General features: G+C 39.0%; 1 protein-coding gene across 1 annotated transcript in view; it reads left to right on the top strand.

Annotated features, from left to right (window-relative positions):
* Positions 1-13868, top strand: part of CNTNAP5 (contactin associated protein family member 5) — an 865111-nt gene that overhangs the window by 808987 nt on the left and 42256 nt on the right.

Below are 13868 nucleotides of genomic sequence, written 5' to 3'. Positions count from 1 at the left end.
AGTCTAACCGTCAACTTTATAAGTTGGCAAAAGTAAGTCCCTTTACAATTTGGGGCCACTTATTAAGGTTGAATTTGTTTCTGCCTCCTCATTTTCTACTTCTTCACCTTTCCCTGTGCTTCTATCTTGTTGTCATTTACTCTCTCAATCACAGTACATTGCAGAAAACAAATACCAGGGACATTTTAAGGAGGAATGAATTTAATACAGGAAATTATTTGCTTACAAAATTGTGGCAGCTCTTCTGGTGTGGACTCTTGTTAGTCTTTCAAAGCGACTCCCCCAAATTTTTGAGTTGGTTAATGGGGAGTTGTCACTAACGAGGACATCACTGATGCTAGCCTGAAGACCAGAGGCCACTGTGACCTAGCACTGCATGTCAGCTCCCTAGAGGAGAAGAAGGGCTCTGAACAATGGTGGCAGAGGACACTTCATGTTCCATGACTTGGTAGGGCAGTAGACACAATTGAGAAAGCAGGACAATGACTCTGGTCTCACTGCAGCCTCTCAGATCCATAAATTGAATACTTTGGTTTTTCGAGAATAATGTGCACCCAGAAATCTAGCTGCAGTTAGGTCTAAAAAGTTACATTTTAGTTTCCAGTGGCAGTTGAATGAGCCAATCAAGTGACCGAGCTCAAAGTTACATTTCATGTTACTTTCTTATTCCATTACCTCTTTTTATTAATTAGTATTTGATGTAAACACTTCTATTTTTGGTTTACTAAGGCGGGCAGTAATCTACTTGTTGTTCATTCCTTCCTATATTTCTGAACACTCTACTTACCAGGTTTTCTCTTAATTTTTCTATTGTTTGCAAATACAGATGAAATTCCATATTATATTTAGCATAGTAGTTAAACATTTATATAACTTATGAAGTGATCCCCAGTAAGTATAGTACCTACTATCAAACTTCTGTCAAGCTGAGATATTTGCCCAAGAAATCTAACTGGCACCATACATAATAATTACAATACTTCTTACTAGATTTCCTAAGCTGTGACTATTTTGTAACTGCCAATTTATAATTCTTAATCTCTTTATATTTTTTACCCAGCCCCAATCTGACAGCCTCCTCCAATCTGGCAGCCCTCAGTTTGGTCTCTGTGTCTGAGTCTATTTCTGCCTTGTTTGTGCATTTATTTTGTTTTATAGATTACACATACTAGTATAAGTAAAATCATACAGTATTAGTCTTTCTCTGACTTATTTCATTTAGTATAATACTCTCTAGGTCCATCCATGTTGCCATAATCAGACTTCATTATTTTTTATATCCTAGTAATATTCCATTGTATTTGTATTGCTCATTATCTTTATCCAGTCATTTATTGATGGACATAGAGTTTGTATTCATTGCTTGGCTATCTATACCAGTGATGGCGAACCTTTTGAGCTCTGCGAGTCAGCATTTTGAAAAACCCTAACTTAACTCTGATGCCGTGTCACGTATAGAAATTTTTTGATATATGCAACCATAGTAAAACAAAGATTTATATTTTTGATATTTATTTTATATATTTAATGCCATTTAACAAAGAAAAATCAACCAAAAAAATGAGTTCACGTGTCACCTCTGACACATGTGTCATAGGTTCACCATCACTGATCTATACTAATAAGTGGCGTTACGCCCTCATGTCGTCACAAGCTGGCAATCATAAGATGGCCGTGCACACAGGGGAGGCAGGGCCCAGAGGCCACTCCATGCAGTGAGGCCTGGGGGTTCTGCAGCTCTGTGCAGCATAGAGGAGGCCAATCCTGGTGTCTCCACCACCTTGCGTAGAGAAGGCAGGTTCCGGCAGAGGAGGCGGGTTGCAGAAGGGGAGGGCAGTTGTAGGCCATCAGGCCAGCAGTGGAGCAGTTAGGCATCAATCAGGCCAGCAGGGGAGCGATTAGGGAGTGTTCAGGCTGGCAGGCAGAAGTGATTAGGGGAAATCAGGCAGGCAGGAAGGAGAGCGATTTGGAGCCAGCAGTCCTGGATTGTGAGAGGGATCAGGCTTAAACCAGCAGTCAGACATCCCCCGCGGGGTTCCAGATTGGAGAGGGTGCAGGCCAGGCTGGGAGACACCCCACCCTGTGCATGAATTTTGTGCACCGGGCCTCTAGTCTATAATAATAAAAATGTAATATGATAATTAGACCAGACAGCCAAAAGACCATCCCGACATCATTCCAGACAAAGCTGCAGCAACAGGGGCCAAGGCAGAGGTGGTTAAGGGCTACCAAGCAGTCAGGCAAGCAGTTAGGGACAATCAGGGAGGCAGGTAGAACAGTTAGGGGTGATCAGACAAGCAGGCAGAATGGTTAGGGGCGATCAGGCAGGCAGGCAGAGTGGTTAGGGGTGATCAGGAAGGCAGGCAGGTGAGTGGTTAGAGCCATCGGTCCCAGATTGCAAGAGGGATGTCCGACTGCTCGTTTGCCCGCAAAATTGGTCCTAAACCAGCAGTTGGACATCCCTCGAGGGGTCCCGGATTGCGAGATGGTGCAGGCCAGCTGAGGAACCCTCCTCCCCCTGCATGATTTTCATGCACTGGGCCTCTAGGTGTAAATAATATTTCAATGAACATAATGTTGCATACATCTTTTCAAATTAATGTTTTGGATTTCTCCAGAAAATAAAAAAAAAAAAAAAAAAAAACAGAAGTCAAATTGCTGGGTTATAGGATAGTTACATTTTTATTTTTTTGAAGAATCTGCATACTGTTTTTGATAGTGGCTGCATGAATTTGCAATCTCACCAAAAATTCATGAGAGGTCCCTTTTCTCCACATCATCACATTGTTATTTGTTGATTTATTGATGAATGCCATTTTGATAAGTATGAGGTGATATCTCATTGTGGTTTTAAGTTGCGTTTCTCTGATGATTAGTGACATTTAGCATATTTTCATAAATCTACTGACCATCTATATTCCCCTTTGGGGAAGTAATTATTCAGGTTTTCTGCCCATTTTTTAGTTGAATTGTATGTTTGTTTTTAGTGTTATGTGGCATGAGATATTTATAATTTTTTTTATATTAAACTCTATTGGATGTATTATTGTTAAATATCTTCACCCATTCAGGTTGTTTCTTTTCTATTTGTTGATGTTTTTTTCTTTGTTGTACAAACACTTTTTTGTTTGATATAGCCCTATTTGTTTAATCTTTCTTTTGTTTCCCAGACCAACAAGACATATAAGAAAAAAATATATATTACTAAGAGTAATTCAAAGTGTTTTCTGCCTATGTTTTCTTCTAGGTGTTTTAATATTTCAGGCTTATATTTTTTTTTAATCTATTTTGAGTTTATTCATATACTAATACATGGTCAAAGAAAGTGACCTAGTTTTAATTTATTTTTTATGTGTCTGTACAGTTTTCCCAACACCATTTATTGAAAAGGCTCTTTATTCCATTTTATGTTCTTGACTTTTGTCATATATGAATTAATTATAGAGGTATGGATTTGGTTCTGGGGTTTTTATTGTGTTCTATTGATTTATGTGTGTCTTTATGGCAGTACCATGCTGTTTTGATTACTATAGTCTTGCAGTATAATTTGATATCTGGTAGTGTGATACCTCCAGCTTTGTTCTTTTTTAGGATTGCTCTGGCTAATTGTAGTCTCTTGTGGTTCCATATAAATCTTAGTATTATTTGTTCTAGTTCTGCTAAAAATGCCATTTGTATTTTTATAGGGATGATATTGAATCTATAGATTGCATTGGATAGTATGCACTTTTTAATGTTAATTCTTCTATCTATGACCACAATATGTGCTTCCATTTATTTGTATCTTCCTTTATTTCTTTCTTCAGCATCTTATAATTTTACAAGTATAGTTCTTTTATCACAATGATTAAACTTATTCCCAGGTGTTTTATTTTATTTTAAAATTTATTGGTTAATTTTAGAGAGAAAGAGAGAAGGGATAAAGAGAGAAACATTGATTTGTTGTTCCGCTTATATATTCAATTATTGGTTGCTTCTTATATTTACACTGACTGAGGACTGAACCCAAAACCTTTGTGTATCATGATTATGGATATATATGGTAATTGGGTAATTGGAAATGGAATTGTTCTCAATTTCTCTGATAGTTTATTATTGAGGTATACAAATGCAACCAATTTCTGAATATTAATTTTGTATTCTCCTAGTTTACTGCATTCATTTACAAGTTCTAATAAATTTAAAAAGATACTTTTATTGATTTTTATAGTGAAAGAAAAGGAGAGAGTAACATTGATGTGAGAGAGAAATATTAATTGGTTGTCTCCCATATGCAACCAAACTGTGGACGAAACCCCCAGTCTGGGTATGTGCCCTGACCAGCAATCAAATTGGTGACCTTTTGGTGCATGGGATGATGCTCAACCAACTGAGCTACACTGTCCAGGACTCTAATAAATGTGTTGTTGTTTTGTTTTTTTTTTTGGTGTGGATTCTTTAGAGTTCTTTATATATATATATAGTATCACTAGAGGCCCGGTGCACGAAATTTGTGCACGGGGGTGGGGGGTGTCTCTCAGCCCAGCCTGCACCCTCTCCAATCTGGGACCCCTCGGGGGCAGTCAGACATCCCTCTCACAATCCGGGACTGCTGGCTCCCAAACACTCACCTGCCTGCCTGCCTGATTGCCCCTAACCACTTCTGCCTGCCAGCATGATCACCCCCTAACCACTCCCCTGCCAACCTGATCCATGCCTAACTGCCCCCCGCCCCTGCTGGCCATCTTGGGGTGGCCATCCTTGACCACATGGAGTGGCCATTTTGTGTGTTGGAGTGATGGTCAATTTTCATATTACTCTTTATTTTATAGGATGGTATCTGCAAATAATGACAGTTTTATTTCTTCCTTTCCAGCACAGATGTGTTTTTATTATTATTCTTATCTTATTGATATGGCTAGCACTTATAATACTATGTTGAACATGAGTGTGAAAGTGTACATTCTTGTCTTATTCCTGATCTTATGTGAAATGCTTTTAGTTTTTGCCCATTGCATATGATTTTAGCTGTGGGCTTGTCACATATGGCATTTATTATGTTGAGGTGTTTCTTCTATTTCAATTTTGCTGAGAGTGTTTATTATAAATGGGTGCTTTTACTGCATCAATTATATCATCATACAAATTGTATCCTTTATTTTGTTTATGTGGTGCATCACTTTAATTGATTTGCAGATATTGAACCAATCTTGCATTCTCAGAATAAATCCCACTTGATCATGCTGTATGGTCTTAATGTGTTACTGAATTTGGTTTACCAATATTTTATTTATAATTTTTGCATGTATGTTCATCTAAAATATTGGTCTATAATTATTTTTATAAAGTCCTTGGTTTTGGAATCAGGGTAATGCTGGCTTCAAAAAATGAGCTTTGAAGACTTCCCTCCTCTTGAAATCCTTGGCATCATTTAAAGATAGGTATTAATGCTTCTTTGACTTTTTAGTAAAATTCACTTGTGAAGTCATCCAGGACTATTCCTTAATCCCCCTCCCTTATTGCAACCATCAAAATGTGCTCTGTATGTATAAATTTGTTTCTATTTTGTTTTTATTTATTTTATTCTATAGAGTCCACATAAAAATAAATCATATAGTATTTGTTCTTTTCTGTTTGACTTATTTTACTTAGCAGAATACTCTCTAGGTCCTTCCATGTTGCTGCAGATGGCAAGATTTCATTTTTTTATAGTTGATTCATATTCCTTTGTGCATATATACTATCTGTTCTTTATCTATTCATCTGTCAGTGGACACTTACATTGCTTACGTATCTTGGCTATTGTAAATAATGCTGCAGTGTAGTGATGAATATGTCTTTGAATTAGTGTTCTGGGTTTCTTCAAATAAATACCCCAAAGTGGAATTGTTTGGTCCTCCGTGTATCTTATTATAGCGTATGTTTTAAAGTCTATTTTGTGTGATATAAGTACTGGTTCTTGAGCTTTTGTGCCTTTTTCATTTTCATGAAATATAGTTTTCCATCCCTTCTCTTTTAATCTCTGTGTGTTTTTATCTGAAGTGAGCCTATTCTATACAACATACCTGTGGGTCTTCTTTTCTTATTAATCCTGCCACAGTAGATTTTATTGAAATATTTATTCCATTTACATTTAAAGTAATTATTTATAGGTATGTAGTTATTGCCATTTTATTCATATTTTTATCATTCTTTCCCTTCTTTTTCTTAAAGAAGTTGCTTTTCTATTTGTTCTAATACTGGTTTGCTGGTGATGAACTCCTTTAACTTTGCTTTTCTTAGAAGCTCTTCATCTCTCCTTCAATTTTAAATTATAGCTTTTCTGGGTGTAGTATTCTTATTATAGGTCCTTGTTTTTTATCACTCTAAATATTGTGTACCAATCCCTTCTGGTCTGCAAACTTTCTACAGAGAAATCAGCTGACAAGTCTTATGGGTGCTCCCTTTTAGGTAGCTACTTTTCTCTTGCTGCCTTTAAGATTCCCTCTTTGTCCTTCACCTTTGGCATTTTAATTATGTGTCTTGGTGTGGACATTCTTGGGCTCATCTTTGTGACTCCGTGTGTTTCCTAAATTTGTATGTGCTTTATTTTCAGGTTAGAGACATTTTCCATCATTATCTCTTCAAGATCAGTTTTCAATCCCTTCCTCTCTCTCTTCACCTTTTCATACTCCTATGATGCAAATATTGTTACACTTGATATTGTCACAAAGATCCTTTAAAATACCCTCATTTTTTAATAATTCTTTCTCCTTTTTTTTGTTCTGCTGGGATGCTTTTGCTGCATTAGCTTCTAAATTGTTGATTCAATCCTCTGCTGCTTCTAGTCTGCTGTTGCTTTCTTTTGGTGTATTTCAATTTCAGTAATTGTATTTTTTTATTTTAACTTGTTCTTTTAATTGTTTTCTATGACCTTCTTATGTTTCTATCCCCTTTTTAAGATTCTCACTGAGTAAATCTATTCTTCTTAATTCATTGAGCATTCTTATAAGCACTGCTTTGAACTGTGCATCTGGTAGATTGCTTACCTCCATTTCAATTCAGTTCCCTAACCCCAGGTTTTCTTTTACTCTTTTATTTGGGACATATTTCTTTGACTCTTCATTTTGGCTGTCCCTCTGTGTTTTATTTCTGTGTACTAGGTAGATCTGCTACATCTTTCAGTGTTGACAGAGTTGGCTTATATAATAGGTGTCCTTTTATAGGTCAGCCTTGATTGCTGTTGACATGTCATCAGGTAGTATTGACCTTCAGTCTGACTGGCTAAAAGGTTTGGCCTTGAACACATCATACAAGCTACTACACAGCAGGATTCAACCCAGGGGGTGAGAGGTTAGGCACGACTGAGACCATCCTTTGGGTTTGCAGCTTGTAGAACTAATAGGGTGGTGCTCTGTTGTGGTCTGAAGTGTGCCATCAAGTGTCTTGGTTCTGGGCCCTCTTGGGAAGGGCTTTGGTGCTGGCCAATTTTAGCCACTGTTTCTGACTGGCCCAGAGCCATCTGGTAGGAGCCACAAAGCAATAAGCAGTTGGTAGCTGCCTGTACTAAGTCTTAAGGTTCATGGTAGAGGCCATGCTGTGAATTTAGGTGGGGTTCCACCAGAACTGGTGCTGCTCATCTAAAGGTACAGGGCACCTCAGGGCCAGCTGCTACTTGCTGGCTACCTATGGTGCATGAGTTGGTTTGGAGGCTCTCAGGGAGTCACTGGGATAGAGCTAATAGTATTCACCAGGTAAAATAGATTTAGATTTGTCACCCACCTGCAGGATGTGTGAGAGGAGGGCTCAACAACAGGAGCCACACTACTCAGTTTCTCTCCATAGGTCTCTGGTGCCTTTGCAGTTGCTGCCCCTTCTTCACTGAAACTTAGGATGAGTGCCTATGAGCTAGGGAGTCTGTGTGCAGACCCTTTAAGAGGGCACTGTGTTTCCAGCAACATTTCAATCACAGGGATGTATGGAATTGTCATTAACTTTCACAGCCAGATGTTTTGGGGCTCCTCATTCTGGCACTGTAATTCCAGTTTGGGTACCCAGTGTGGGAATGAGATCCTTGACTTCTCAAGGGTATTATCTGTAGCTGAGATACCCTTCCATGTTCTCAACCACCACATGTGTGTGGAACTAGCCTGTTTTGGCTCTCCACCCATTCTATTAGTCTTGAGTTAGCTTCTTCTTTATATCCTTACTTGTAGGACTTCTGTTAAGCTAGTTTTCCGATGGATTTCCTGGTTGATTGTTCTGTACTTTAGTTGCAATTTTGATGTGTCCTGGAAGAAAGAGGCCCAGCATTTACCTACTCTGACATCTTGACTGGAACTATTTACCAAGTTTAATTTCCTTCTCTTTGTAGTAAATCCTTTTGAAGTTTTTTCTTTGTCAGTGATTCTTTACATAAAATTTGTCTTTATTTTACATTTATTCTCAGAAGATGTTTTTGCTAGACTTATGATTAAATATCAAAAGATATTTTCCCTGAGTTTAGAAAGAACTATTCAGGTGTGTAATGGACTGAGCTCACTCTAGATCATAAGAACCTATGATACACATCTCTGCCCAATTACGATTTCAGAGATGTTACAAAAGAAACGTGAAAATGCCCAACTAGGAATGGTTATTAATGTTAATCAGAAATGCTACCAGAGATTTCCAAAATGTTGGTGGAGTAAGTGAAAGCTACACTGACACACATCTAGGACCAAACTGTGAATACCATGAAAATACAGAAAAGCAACCCTGAAAAATCAAATGAACACTAGCTGGAGAGAATCCTGATAACCACATGGAGACTAGTAGGAAGTGCAGAGGTGTGGAAAGGCTGACTGAGCTCCCACAAACAGCAGCTGAAGTTCCGGAAGGATATCTCAGTTGTGGGAGGTTGTTACTGAGAACTCTTGGGTCTAAATGCCAGGAGGGGCTCCTCAGCCCAGATGACCAGAACTGAGAAAGATGCCCACAAAACATCTGACTATGAAAAGCAGCAGGGTTGCTGCCTGCCAAATGACAGCACCATCTTCAAGGGCCAACACACAAAATTTTGTGTGTAGCCACGCACATTGGGTTGAGGTAGAGGGAGAGCAGAGTAGATTGGACCTGAGTGAGCAGAAGCCAGGATTGGGGTCTCTGGGGTTGGAGCACAGAAGGCAGCCATTTTAGTTTTCTGTGCTGAGTCATTCCTTCCTGCTGAGGAGGAAATCCTTCTCCTGGAGACCTTTGCTATCTGGGAAGTTTTTTCCAGGGGAGAGGCACTTACCACACCCTGTGGGCAAACCACTTGCCCCACGCTGTGCTGCATAGCCTGAGGCTAATCAAGTCTGAGTGTCAATGGGACTGCAAGCAGAGGTGGGTGTCTGGAGGCTTTGAGTCTTTCCCTGATCTAACCCCAGTCCTGGGTCAAGAAAAAACAGACCCTGGTGCATATGTCAATCCTTTCCAAAGCCACCCAGTCTCAGCAGAGGGAGACACAAGCTGTAGATTGCTGATAACTCCAATCAGAGTACTCAGGGCCAGTCACAAACAGCATCTGACATTGTCCTGCACTGGACATGGGGACTCAGAGCAGACACAAACCTAAACAGGCAGCCAAAATGGGGAGACAAAAGCACAAGACCCAAATGGAAGAACAAGAGAATTCTTCAGAAGAAGAACTAAATAAAATGGAGATAAGCATTTATGAGACATAGAATTCAAAAAAATGATGGTAAAAATGCTCAACAGCTTGATAAAAAATACAGTAACTATGAAGAATGACATAGAATTCATAAAGAACACTTTGGAAGGAATGCACAGCATATTAGGGGATGCCAAGGACCGATCAGTGAATTAGAAGACAGGGTAAAAAAATAAAATCACTCAATCAGAGAACCAAAAAGAAAAAAATAAATTAAAAACAGGAAGAAATATTAAGGGAGCTGTGGGGCAACATGAAAAATAACAATATTCACATAATTAGTGTGCCAGAAGGTAAATAAAGTGAGTAAGGGATAGAGAACTTGTATGAAGAAATAATGGCAGAAAAATTCTCTAACCTGCTGAAGGAAAAAGTCACACAAGTTCAGGAGGCACAGCGATTCCCAAGCAAGAAGAACTCCAAAAAGCTTATGCCCAGACACATTATAATTAAAATGCCAAACATTAAAGAAAAAGAGAAGAATCTTAAAGGCAGCAAGAGAAAAGAAATTTGTTACCTACTAAGGAGCTCCCATATGGCTATCAGCTCATTTCTCAACAGAAACTCTATAGGCCAGAAAAGAATGGCATGAAATATTCAAGGTAATGAAAAGCCAGGATCTGAAACCAAGATTACTACATCCAACAAGGCTAGCATTCAAAATATATAGTGAAACAAAGAGCTACCCAGACAAAACAAGGCTAAAGGAGTTTATCACCACCAAACCAGCACTGCAAGAAATGCTAAAGGGACTGCTATAATAATAAGAGGAAATGGAGAGAGAGAGAAGCATGGGTATAAATAATTGAAGTGGAAATAAATACCTATCAATAATGACATTAAATGTAAATTGATTAAATGTTTTAATCAAAATACCTACCTAGAGAAGCTGAATGAATACAAAAACATGACACAACTATATGCCATCTACAAGAGACCCACCTCAGAACAAAAATCACACAGGATGAGAGTGAAGGGATGGAAAAAATTTTTTCCATGCAAATGGAAATGAAAAAACTTGGGGTAGCAATACTCATATATGACAAAATAGACTTCAAAATGAAGAACATCACAAGAGACAATAAAGGACACTACATAATACTAAAGGGATCAATCCAACAAGAGGATATAACCCTGGTAAACATATATGCACCCAATATAGGAGCACTTGCATATATATTTAAAAAAAAGTCTAAAGAACTTTAAGGGAGAGATCAACAGCAATATAGTCATAGTAGGGGACTTTAACACCTTGCTGACTTCACTGGATAGATCTTCCTAAATAAATAAATAAATAAATAAATAAATAAATAAATAAATAAATAACAAGAAATCAGAGACACTAAATGACACATTTGATCAGGTGGATTTAATTAACATTTATAGAACATTTCATCCCAGAGCTGAAGAATATATATTCTTCTCAAGTGCATATGGATCATACTCAAAGATAGACCACATGTTAAGACACAAAACAAGTCTCTACAAGGTCAAGAAGATTGAAATATCAAGCATCTTCTCATATCACAATGGCATAAAATTTAGAAACCAACAACAGTAAAACTACTCAAAATATTCAAACACATGGAGGCTAAGTAGCATGTTATGAAAATGATTGGGTTACCAATGAGATCAAGAATGAAATCAAAACATTCCTGGAAACCAATGAAAGTGAACACACAACAACCCAAAATCTATGGGACATAGTAAAAGCAGTCCTGTGACAGAATTTTAAAGCACATCAGGATTACCTAAAAAAATAAGAAATACAAACTTTTTAACCCTACAACTTAAAGAAGTAGAAAGAGAACAACAAGAAAAGCCTGGAGTAACTAGACAAAAGAAAATAATAAAGATTGGAGCAGAAATAAATGACATAGAGGCTAAAAAATTCAATACAGAAATCAATGACACCAAGAGCTGGTTCTTTGAAAAAAATAAGCAAGGTTGATAAACTGTTAGCCAGACTTATTAAGAAACAAAGAGTGAGAACTCAAATAAAATCAGAAATCAAAGTGGTGAAATAACAACTGACACCACAGAAATAAAAAGGATTGTAAGAAAATAATATGAACAACTATATTCCAACAAGCTGGACAATATGGTTGAAATGGACAAATTCCTAGAAAAATACAAATTTTTAAACTGAATTGAGAAGCATCAGAAAATCTTAATAGGCCAATAACAACTGATGAAATAGAAGCAGTAATAAAAAATAAATAAATAAGTAACTCTCAGCAAACAAAAGCCCTGGTCCAGATGGCTTACAGGGGAGTTTTACCAAACATTCAAAGAACAACTTCCACTTTTACTCCTCAAACTATTCCAAAAAAAAAAAAAAATCCAAGAAGAAGAAACACATCCAAGCTGTTTTTATGAGGCCAGCAATATTACCTTTTTATCATATAGGACTAGTAGCCCGGTGCACAAAAATTTGTGCACTGGGGGGTGGGGGGTTAGGGGTGGGGCCAGATCCCACAACCCTACCTGCACCCTCTGTCATGTTCCGGGATCCCGGCCACTCCTGGCCTAGGCACAAGCTTATAGGCTTGGGGAGGCCTGGCTCCTGAGGCCCCATTTTATCAAGTGAACAAAGCCGGCCTTAGTTACAGCCCTCACCGAACCCAGTACAGTGCATCTGCACCTACAACTGCCTCATTCATGTGCCTGCTTCACTTACTGAATTACTAACATCTTGAGGACATAGCTCTGTCTTATCCTGCTTCAACTTCAGTGCCTGCCCTGGTGCCAGAGACCTGAGAGGGTTTGCTGAGTGAGTGAGTGAATAATGAGTGAGTGAATGAGTGAATAAATGAGCGAGTAAGTGAATGAGCAAACAGCTACGAGGCAGGAACTTCTGCCGCATTGCCATGACAATGCGGCAGAAGTTCCACCCCACAGCCAGCTGACTGACACCCACCCCGGGAAGTTCCCGCCCTATTCCCAGCAGCCAGGTGCCCCTCTCCTGGCTGCATAGTTCCACCTTGCTCTCTGCTGCCTGATACAAACCCCAGGAAGTTCCCGCACTGCTTACAGCATCCCCACGCCCCTCTCCCAGCTGTATAGTTCGCGCTCAGTAAAGGCGGCCCGGGTTTTCTGGCTGGCCAGCTCCCTGGAGCTCTCTCTCTCTTATCACCATGGGGATCACAGGCCGCAGGCCATCCAGCAACCCCCGGTCCCCGGACTTACCAGCTGGCCTGTGCCCTGGCTCTCTCTGTGTCGCCTTACCTGCTGCCTGGCTTTCTGATGATGATCACTGGCTGGGGCCACAGGGCCACCTTTGCCCGCCCCCCAGCTCTTGCCTGCCGCCTGGGTTTCCGATTACCGTTCTTCCGTCCTTCCCTTTTCGCATCCCATCATTGCACGTATGCAAATTAACCGCCATCTTTGTTGGCAGTTAATTTGCATATCCTGCTGATTAGCCAATGGGAAGGGTAGTGAAGTTACGGTCAATTAACCTTTTTGTCTATTATTAGATAGGATATTCTAGGGCAGTGGTTCTCAACCTGTGGGTCGTGACCCCTTTGGGAGTCAAACGGCCCTTTCACAGGGGTTGCCTAAGACCATCGGAAAACACATATATAATTACATATTGTTTTTGTGATTAATCACTATGCTGTAATTATGTTCAATTTGTAACAATGAAAATACATCCTGCATATCAGATATTTACATTACGATTCATAACAGTAGCAAAATTACAGTTATGAAGTATCAAAGAAAATAATTTTAGGGTTGGGGGTCACCACAACATCAGGAACTGTATTAAAGGGTCATGGCATTAGGAAGGTTGAGAACCACTGTTCTAGGGCAAACGAAACTAAGGGGAAAATAAACACATGGGGCTGCATCAAAATAAAAAGCTTCTGCACAGCAAAAGAAACCATCAACAAAATGAAAAGGGGGTCCACTTTATGAGAGAACATAGTTGGCAGTGATACATCTGATAAATGGTTAATATCCAAAATATATAAGGAACTCAGAAAACAAACAGTCTAATTAAATAATGGGCAAAGGCCCTAAATAGGCCAGAGGGCACATACAGATGCCCATAGGACATGAAAAAATGCTCAAAGTCACTGATCATCAGAGAGATGCAAATTAAAATGACAATGAAGTATAATTTCACACCTGTCAGAATTCCTACCATCAACAAATGACAAGTGCTGGCAAGGATGTGCAGAAAAGAGAACCCTAGTGCACTCCTGGTGGGAATGCA

Source organism: Myotis nattereri (assembly GCF_964212035.1).
Source record: "Myotis nattereri genome assembly, chromosome: 7".
Taxonomy (NCBI): Eukaryota; Metazoa; Chordata; class Mammalia; order Chiroptera; family Vespertilionidae; genus Myotis; species Myotis nattereri.
The sequence above is the reverse complement of the archived record's forward strand: the minus strand, read 5'-3'. Positions and strand labels throughout refer to the sequence as shown.